Below are 9242 nucleotides of genomic sequence, written 5' to 3'. Positions count from 1 at the left end.
AAAATGGTCTCATACCGAGTCAGGCACAGTCAACTCAAAATAGATATTCTTTTCTCACAGTGCAATCATTCAAAGCTGACCAATGGCACAAATGTGACTTACACAAATTACACAAATTAAACAAATAACGCTCAAATGATAACTCTTAAATCTTACCTTTGACGTCTATCCTTCATTATTGTGGATACTGATTACAATCCCAATGGCACCTCAAATGAAGTATAAACGATCCCTCTCAAAAATATTTTTTTCTCAGTTGTGGAAAATACATCTGCCTCAAACATGTTAAAGCGAGACAGAGCAAACAGGAGCAACCAGGTTCTTCCAGGGTTTAATCTTTGTTGACAACATAATGAGAACCAAACCAGCACACAAAAGTCATTTTAAACAGCATGAACAATCAACCATTTAAAAATAAACCTGTCAGATGTCACTCATCTCGGATAAACAAACAAAAGCCAATAGACTTTGTTTTGCCAGATTAACTAATCTTCCCTAAACTGTGTGAAAGTCATAATTACTGCTTGTCTCTTCGACATGCTTCTGCCCAGCCCTGAAATGTGGCATGCTTTCATTTTCAATCAGTTTTACTGTTGTTAATGGGTTGATTATTATCTATTTTATGTGCAATTTTGCGGAATTGTATAGTATTATAGACCTATTCACTAACCTGGTCAAATAAGCACAAACCAGACTATAAAACAAAAATGCAGTAGACAAAGTTGAAAAAGTAGTTCGTATTTTAGCGGACCTTTGTCCTCTATGCTCGGGAAGATAAATAAACAAGCAACTGCCAATGTTTGAGTATTAAAGAGTAGCTCGGAATTTCTGACCTCATCGGACCTCATTTCCAAGTGAGCCAGTGTGTTATTTATCACTGGAGACTGTTTTCAACACTTTTCATTCAGTCCTTCTAGTTGCAGAAATCGCTGGTGCTAGGCTAGCGCAAGTCGAGGGGAACTGCTAGCCTGCCAATAAAAACAGTTTTACCCACTCCACAGTACACCTGAGGCAAACCAATTATAATGCCAGACTATCGATGTAAATGTCTGTGTTGATAGAATAATGTTAGAAATAAAACTATCCTTGTATCGAAATGATCGCATTACATTTCGAGGGACTACTTTCTCAGCAGCGGCGGAATTTCACTTTGCTCCAGTGTAGCAACCAATGCACTACAGCAGAAGGTAAACAGAGAAGCGCACTCCAGGTAATATCAGTCCGCCGCTGCCGTAGCTTGCTTCCAACTACAGGGATTATAAACTAAATGCAATGTGTTGCAAGTGTAGTTTTATTTCTAACATTATTCTATCAACACAGACATTTACATAGATAGTCTGGCGTTATAATTGGTTTGCCTTGGGTGTACTGTGGAGTGGTTAAAACTGATTTTATTGGCAGCACCTAGCACAAGCGATTTCTGCAACTAGAAGGACTGAATGAAACATGTTGAAAACGGTCTCCAGTGATAAATAACACGCTGGCTCACTTGGAAATGAGGTCCGATGTCCAAAACTCAGAACTATCCTATATTTTTTATAAAGCCACCAGGGGAAGATAAACAGAGATTTGATCTAAACCTGTCTTTTTAGAAGCCGTGTGATACCTTAACAATACACTTTCATGTTATGTCAGACCCTTTGCCAAACGTTAACATCTGCTGGTGTTCAGTTAACAAAAAGAAATACCCCACCCTCCGATCAATGTCGTTCGCTCACATCATTTGCCGTTGTTCACCTGGAGAACAATGAAAAATGCTTTGAGACAATAACGACAAAACATCCCATACAGAGAACCCCGCTGAGCCAAACGGCAGCACAGGGCACCTTGAGGAGCCACATTAAAGGGGAGGTGTTCTGTCTGTCAAGACGACTGTATGCTAATGTGCGTAGTTGAGGCGTTCATATTACGACGATGAGAGCGTAGGCCTTGACAGCTCCAGCAGTAATTTGGCTCGTCAAACGAAACCTCAATGACCTTCTCTTGACCAAGCGTTCAGAGTCAGCAATTTGATCAAAGGACTGGGATGTATTATGCATATTGGAACTTTTGGTCATTGGCAACATTCAGGGGAATGCATTTTTATGTGCATTAAGGAACCATTTGGTTTCCAACAAATGACCCCGGCGTTAAGTGAGACCCTCCAAACAATAGCTCTGGGGGCTGGGGATGGGACTTATCAGTAAGCTGATTGGGGGAGGAGGGTAGGGTTGTCTGCTAGGGGGTGTTGGTGGAGGCCCTCTCGGAAGACCTAGGGCCAAGTGTTGACTACACTAAAAATAGCTATCCCGTGAATATGAAATCAGGATCTGTATAAAACTAAACTAAAAAAACTAAAATAAATTACAACCTCTAGCGATTGCTAGATAAGGACAGACCATCTATAACATCAGAGATGCAGTTTAGTGTTAAACCTGATTTATAGTCACCTTGTGTCCACGGTGTGAGCCGGTGTGAACTGCACGTCCCAACCAATGTTACAGCGTAATGGTGAGGATAAATGCCGTGGCCGTGCATGGACTTGATGAACGGCTTACCACGGAACCCCCCCCCCCCCCCCACACCTCCTCCCCCACACACAATGAGCTCATCCAGTCTGGGAGAGGAGGGGGCATCTGATTACCCAGTAAACGTCTGGACTGAGGCCATTATGCTCGCCGTACCGTTAGAACTAGCCTTCCTCACTGTGTTATCAGTGAGCTCAGACTAAATGACTGGGCCCCGGAGCGCATGTCTCTACAGCGGAGGACCAGACGGCCACTAAACATTAGAACAATGAAGACAAACTAAACAAATATAGACACTTAAGACAATGTATTTGCCTCTCATCTGTCTGGACTGGACATCAATAGTTAATAATGAAATATATTGAATATGCCACGCACATATTTAAATACACCATTCAGTTGCGTTGATCGATCAAGTAACCTTTTTTCCACAGAACAATTACATTGTTGCAAAATGTGTACGGAGCCATAAGTTGCCTGGCACTGTCTTCCCCTCTGAGCTCTAAGAGGTAGAATGGTCCTGCCAGATGACTACACAGCCATTTTCTTTAGTTTGTTGGGTGTGTTGCTCCCCACTGGTTGATTCGTTTTCATTTAGAAGTCTTCTATCTATAAACAATAGTAAAACATTTACATAATATTAAATTAATACTGGTCAGGGTCAAATCACTTGCACTTTCTCATATAAGTGTACTTACATTCACACACGCCTACAAATTAAAAATAAAATACCTGCACACACATAAAAATGTGTAGTGTTCATTAGTCATTTTGGCGTTAAAGCTCTGTCAGCATTAAAAACCCAAACATGGCTCGTCTAAAAGGAGGCTTTTGCGCTGTGATAGAAATAGTGCTGGTAGGCAATACCTTACACACACACACACACGTACACACACACACACACTAACAAAAACATACACTCCCACTTTATCTAAATCTGTGGCACACTTCTCTACAACCGCCCTCTCCTTGATTACAGTGAGTGATAAAGCCTGCAGAAATTAGCCAATCGAGCGGTCGCAGGGTGAAAAACACAGTGAGGGGACGGGGGTGTGTGGGTGTGTGTGTGTGGGGCGGGGGGGGGGGGGGGGGATGGGGGGATAAGGAGGAAAGAGAGATGGGAGGGGAGACAATGAAAAAACGCAAGCTGATTACATAAAGATGTGCCAGGAGCATTGAGGCGGTTGAAGGCTGAGGACAACAGAGAATAGGAGGAGGGTGGAGGGGACAAAGGGGGACGGAAAGAGGAGGCAGGAGGAAGGGGGGGGGGGCAGGGGAGGGGTGAGAAGCAGCCAATACATCAATATTTACTCCCTCCTCCCATACAAGGGCATCGGGGTGATAACATGCACACACAGTCACAATCACACAGGCCAATAGGCTTGTGTGCGAGGCATTGGAAGACGCGATAGCAGAAGAGAGAACACGATCAAACATAAAAAAGAAACGGGGAGGGAGAAGGGAGAGAGAGAAAGAATGAAAGCAAACAAAGCCACAAACAGAAAATGCAAAGAGCAGCAAGGGGGAAAGCGAGATGGAAAAAAAACAAGATTTCACAGAGGGCGGGAGACAATGAAGGAGTATTAAATAGAGAGAGAGAGGAGAAAGAGCTGGCATAGGTCGCCTTGGAGAATGATGGTGAAGTGCACAGGCTAATAAGATGAGCATCTTTTATAGATCCTACCGTTGGAGGGTGTACACATTTCACAGCCACAACCTGTAGATCTAGCTCCTCATTTGCTGCTGACACTCAGTGTTTCGAAGCAGATCAGCCCGTCAGCAGATGGCTAACGCACAAGCACATGCACGCACGCAAACACACACACACACACACACACACCCATGCATACACATACAGACACACACAGACACTGACATGCACTAACACACAAACTACATCACACACACACACGCACACACACACACACACACACACACCAATGCATACATTTGCACGAATGACAGACACACACACAGGCACACCAATGCATGCACATAAACACATTAACGATATGCACACACACACATACACACCCACACACACATTAGCGGCTGACCCATAGGAAGTCTAACGGCTGTTGCATGTCTAGCAGGATTCTGGACGAGTGTCCAGATGCGTCATTAGGAGCAGGCTGGTTTGGCACCTGACATTCTTCGAGGTGACAGCGTCCTCTACGCTAGACAGGCGCCAATCAGCCGGCAGATCACCTGACCACGTCCTTGTCTCTGTAGCCAGAGGTCATCATCCTGCACCGTCATAACACACCCACACACATATATATAATACAGCCCAGGCAGAGGCTGCAGGGCAAGGCTACACCACATAAGGAAGGAAGGAAGGACGGAAGGAAGATCAATGAAATGCTGTTTATTTAGTTAAGTTAAAATACTAAAAGACTTGCCCCCCCCTAAATTCTCAAGCCCCTTTCACAAGTATTAAAAGTCATCATCAATGATATCAACCAGAACAAAGAACATAGAAGACTTAGCTGTAGTTACTACTTATACTTATTCCATAAAACTGGCACCTCTGGCAGGAATTAGATATATATTAGATATATATTAGATATTTTTTAGATATATTTCATCTGCTGGCTGAATATAATGTGTCGTAAAATCGGGATCTGCTTCAGTACTTCTGCTTATGCTTTTCTATTTCAAATGTCAGTCCCTCACAGGTCAGTATATCTGTTATATTTTTTTAAATGTCAAAGTTCACCAAAAAGTTTTAATTTAGTGGAGGCATTCTTTGGCATTTTGTTTCGTGTATAGAACGTGTTCCAAAATCGAAAATAGAGATGAGATGGAAATCATTTTTACTAAAGGAACAGAACCAAAGCCCAAACCTTTGACATTGTGGTAGACTTCAGAGCGGCTAAATGAAAGGCTGTCATCACGTTGATATTAACAAACGGCATTAATCCCTAAGTCGGTGCATCAGCGGTCTGAGGGAAGTCCGAACACTCCCTCAGACTCCCTCACCAAACAAACCGTTTGTTCCCACTCTCTGCAGCTCCACATCTCTGGGCTCCTATTGACCTGGACCTGGGCCCCCTCAACACAATACTGAAAGACCCCTTTGAGAGGAGCAGAGGGGCGGGTGGGGGCAGAGGGGTGGTGGGGGTGGAGGTGTGTGTGGGGGGAGGGCTGGACAAGAGGGAAGGCTACTGTGAGTTGAGGGTCCCTTAGCTCCTATTTCCCAGGCCCAAGTGGAAGGCCCAGCCACATGAAAGGCCCTCAGACGCTGACAAGGGAGCTCTGGACAGATCCCACCGAACTAGAGAAGGCCCCTACAAGAGGTGGTGGGGGGGTCTGGATGACGGCTGTCAGTTGGCGAGGCCATTGTCTTTTCTCAGGAAGCCTCTGTTTGACTTCCGATGAACAGCATTGCAAGAGGTCATTGAGGCTCAATTGAGGGATGAAGTGGGCAGAGCTCTGTTTGTCTCCTCGTTTGTTTTTCTTTACTGACGACGTTTTTCGGCGCGTCCGATAGGATGTACAACAAAGAGATCTCATCGGAAACACTTTGGGAGATGGGAGAATCCGTCTGGGCTTGTGTATGCTTTTTTGTCTAAAAAAAACGCAACGTGAATAGAATAGACGGTTTGACCGATTGCTTGTCAACCTAGAGTCAAGAGGGGCCACAGACACAGCAGCAAACAAAACAACATTGAAAACACATGCAATAGTGGGCCTGACTTGATCTTCTTCTATCTTGACATATCGTAACCTTTCTCGCTTCTTTGCTCACTGCTAGGGCCCACTCGCAGCCACTCACACGGGCTCCCTGGTTGTCCAATTCTGTAGTATTTTTACTGTGTTGTTTGCTGTGTTTGGCCACTTGGCCAGGCCATTATTGTAAAGGAAATCTGTTTTCAATTCATTTGCCTGGTTGAAGATTGGTTCATTGGTTAAATTGATATAATGAATAAAAGGTAGAAGGTTGTGGGGCAGAGGATGAGCTGGTCCGTATGGCGGACACTCGTTGGCAGCGCGTATAGCATGCAGTTGGCATCGGTATAACACACAGTTGGCGGTTTGCATAAATAGGGAAGATGACCTGGCTGGCATCCACTAGAAATTATGGGATGTGAAGCAGAGAGTGGACCTGGGATTCTGGCCTCGATGGCCTACTTCCTCTTTGCTTCTCTAGCCAAGAGCCCACACTCCTGCCATCCTACTTATCTGTAGGCTATAGGCAACGAGAAGTGGACCTTTTGTCTGCTGCTTTAAAAGTGCCTTTAATCCCTTTATACAAGCTTGAAAGCATTTGGCTGGTCATCTCCAATCATGTGATGCGGAGAGACTCTTTGTTCTTGCGCGGAGATATAGATTCGGGCTAGCGGCAGCTAGGCCGCTAACTCTAAAGAGCTTGGCAGTAGACTCAGACTACTTTTGAAGAGGGTGAGCCACACAAACCATAGCCTTACCATAGAATGTAAACGAAACCATGAGGTCACTGAGAACTGCCATTTGCTCTGCTGGTGTGAAGAACGTAAAGGAGCGGTCAACTCTTGATTGCTAGAATTGCCTGACCGACTGCAAGGATTACATAGAGGCTCTCTTCTAGAACTCATTCTAAGTGCAGGGAAGTAACACTACATTAGTTCAATATGTGCTCACATCTGCTTGTCTTTAATTACTCTGACATGTAGGGCTGTTGCAATTAGCTTGCATTGACTTCCAAAAAAAAGATCAACAGCTGTTATGATGAGGAGTTTCTAGTGTACACAGATTCATCTAATTACACATCATCAAATTGTACAGGCATCATAAAATCATGTGTTGATTTTGTTTGGGGCAAAATAGCTAAGTGAATAAAAAAGGCTCCAAAACCCAGTGAGAAAATAACATAACAATAATAATGTTCATAAGTAGGTTATTAAAAAATATAAATAGAAAACAGATTAACGGTATTTCATAGTGACAACAATTATGTGAATGTTTCACTAGAACACAATAAAATATTATAATTAAGAAAAATATATACATTTTGATAGATTTGATTAAAACATTCCAATATTTGTTTTATTTGTACAAAACTCTTTCTGTTCTTTACAACATTTTAAAGAGAGAGAGAGAGGTGGTGGGGGGGGAAGAGAGAGCAGCAGTAGGTCAACATTAGACTCATTTATCACTGTGTGGGACGGCCTCACCTCCCGTCACAGACTGAGTTACTGTCCCTCTGAGGATCAGTCCGCCCACACTCCACTGAGGCTCTGCTGCTGGACGCTCAGGGGCCACGGGGGCCAGGAGAGGAGATAGCTCGGCATTAAAAAAAATCATGTTGTTTGTTGCCTCTCACAGTCAAGGACATAATGCATATGAGGACGAATAATGAGCGAGGAAAGGTTGCAACAAGTCAGACTAAAAGTAATTTTTCATGTTTATGTTGGGTTTACATCCCCATATGTATGTATGCATGTGGAAAGATTGATGAATGTGTTTCCTCAATCCTCACAGTAGAATAGCCTCCTTCACAGACGTGACGCCCTAATGTGATCATAGGTCGCAGCCCGTGAGACCCTAGTGCTGCACATTCCAGTCTCTTTACCCGAAACATTGACCTTTCTTGTTTACATTATGATCCATTTTTCATTGGTTCTGTTCTCCCGTCATGCTATGTGTTGATGCTCTATCCATCATTTGTCTTATTGTTTTACTTATGTTCATGCTAATCGGATTGTTACTTCATCATGTACCTTTATAATCGCAATACTTCTGACAATAACAGTTCCTTTCAAGCACAACAAAACATAGCATAAACCTATTTATTGTAAATATTTAAAAACAATGATCAATTGCATATGTCCAATTAAATTGTATAAATCATGAGCTTCCCTAACAGAACACCTTATACTATTTTCTAAATATTTTGCAGTACAAACAGTGTTGTTATTGTTGTTGTTTTTATTATTGATGTTGAACTGACCCTGACCTCTCTTTGGTGAGGTCTCTGACACGTGACCCAGGGAAGCATTCCGGCTGAGCTTGCTGCTAGGCTTGTGTAAACACTGTTCATGTTTTTAATTTCATTAGCCCTATAAGTCGTACTTAGGCATTAAGAGTACTCTTTATTCTGAGAGTTGAAATATTCCAAAACAAAAACATGCATCACATTTGCTGCTGCATATTTTCATAATTTGTTGTTCTCACAAAAGAGCAGTAACAGAAATGAACAATGCTTCAACAATATACTATCAGCTAAGGGCTATGGGTTTTCTCTGACATGAATTCCAAATTTCACATTAAGTGTCTTCAGGCCCATGTTTGTTCATCTGTGGGACTGATTTGGTTGGTGAGGGTTTGTGTTTCTCAATCGAAATATATATGCATGTGTGTGTATGGGTGTGTGTGTGTGTGTGTGTGTGTGTGTGTGTGTGTGTGTGCATGTGTGTGTGTGTGTGTGTGTGTGTGTGTGTGTGTGTGTGAGAGAGAGCGCAAAAGAGAGAGAGAGAAATAGAGAGAGAGAGTGTGTGTGTGTGTGTGCGTGCGTGAGTGTGTGCGTGCGTGCGTATCTGTGTGTATGTGCCTGGGAGTTCACTAGACGTTGTGTGGCAGACTGTCCCCTGGTTGCCGTGGCGTTGCTTACAGACATGCTAGGCTGTGAGGCGCTGGAACACAGCAGCCACAGATCACTACACTTCTTTAATTACAATATCAATCAACTGCAGGAGTACCACTCTCACAGAGCCTATTGGGCCTACACACGCACACACACACACACACACGCAC

Source organism: Micromesistius poutassou, assembly GCF_964030765.1.
Source record: "Micromesistius poutassou genome assembly, chromosome: 12".
NCBI classification, from domain to species: Eukaryota; Metazoa; Chordata; class Actinopteri; order Gadiformes; family Gadidae; genus Micromesistius; species Micromesistius poutassou.
The sequence above is the reverse complement of the archived record's forward strand: the minus strand, read 5'-3'. Positions refer to the sequence as shown.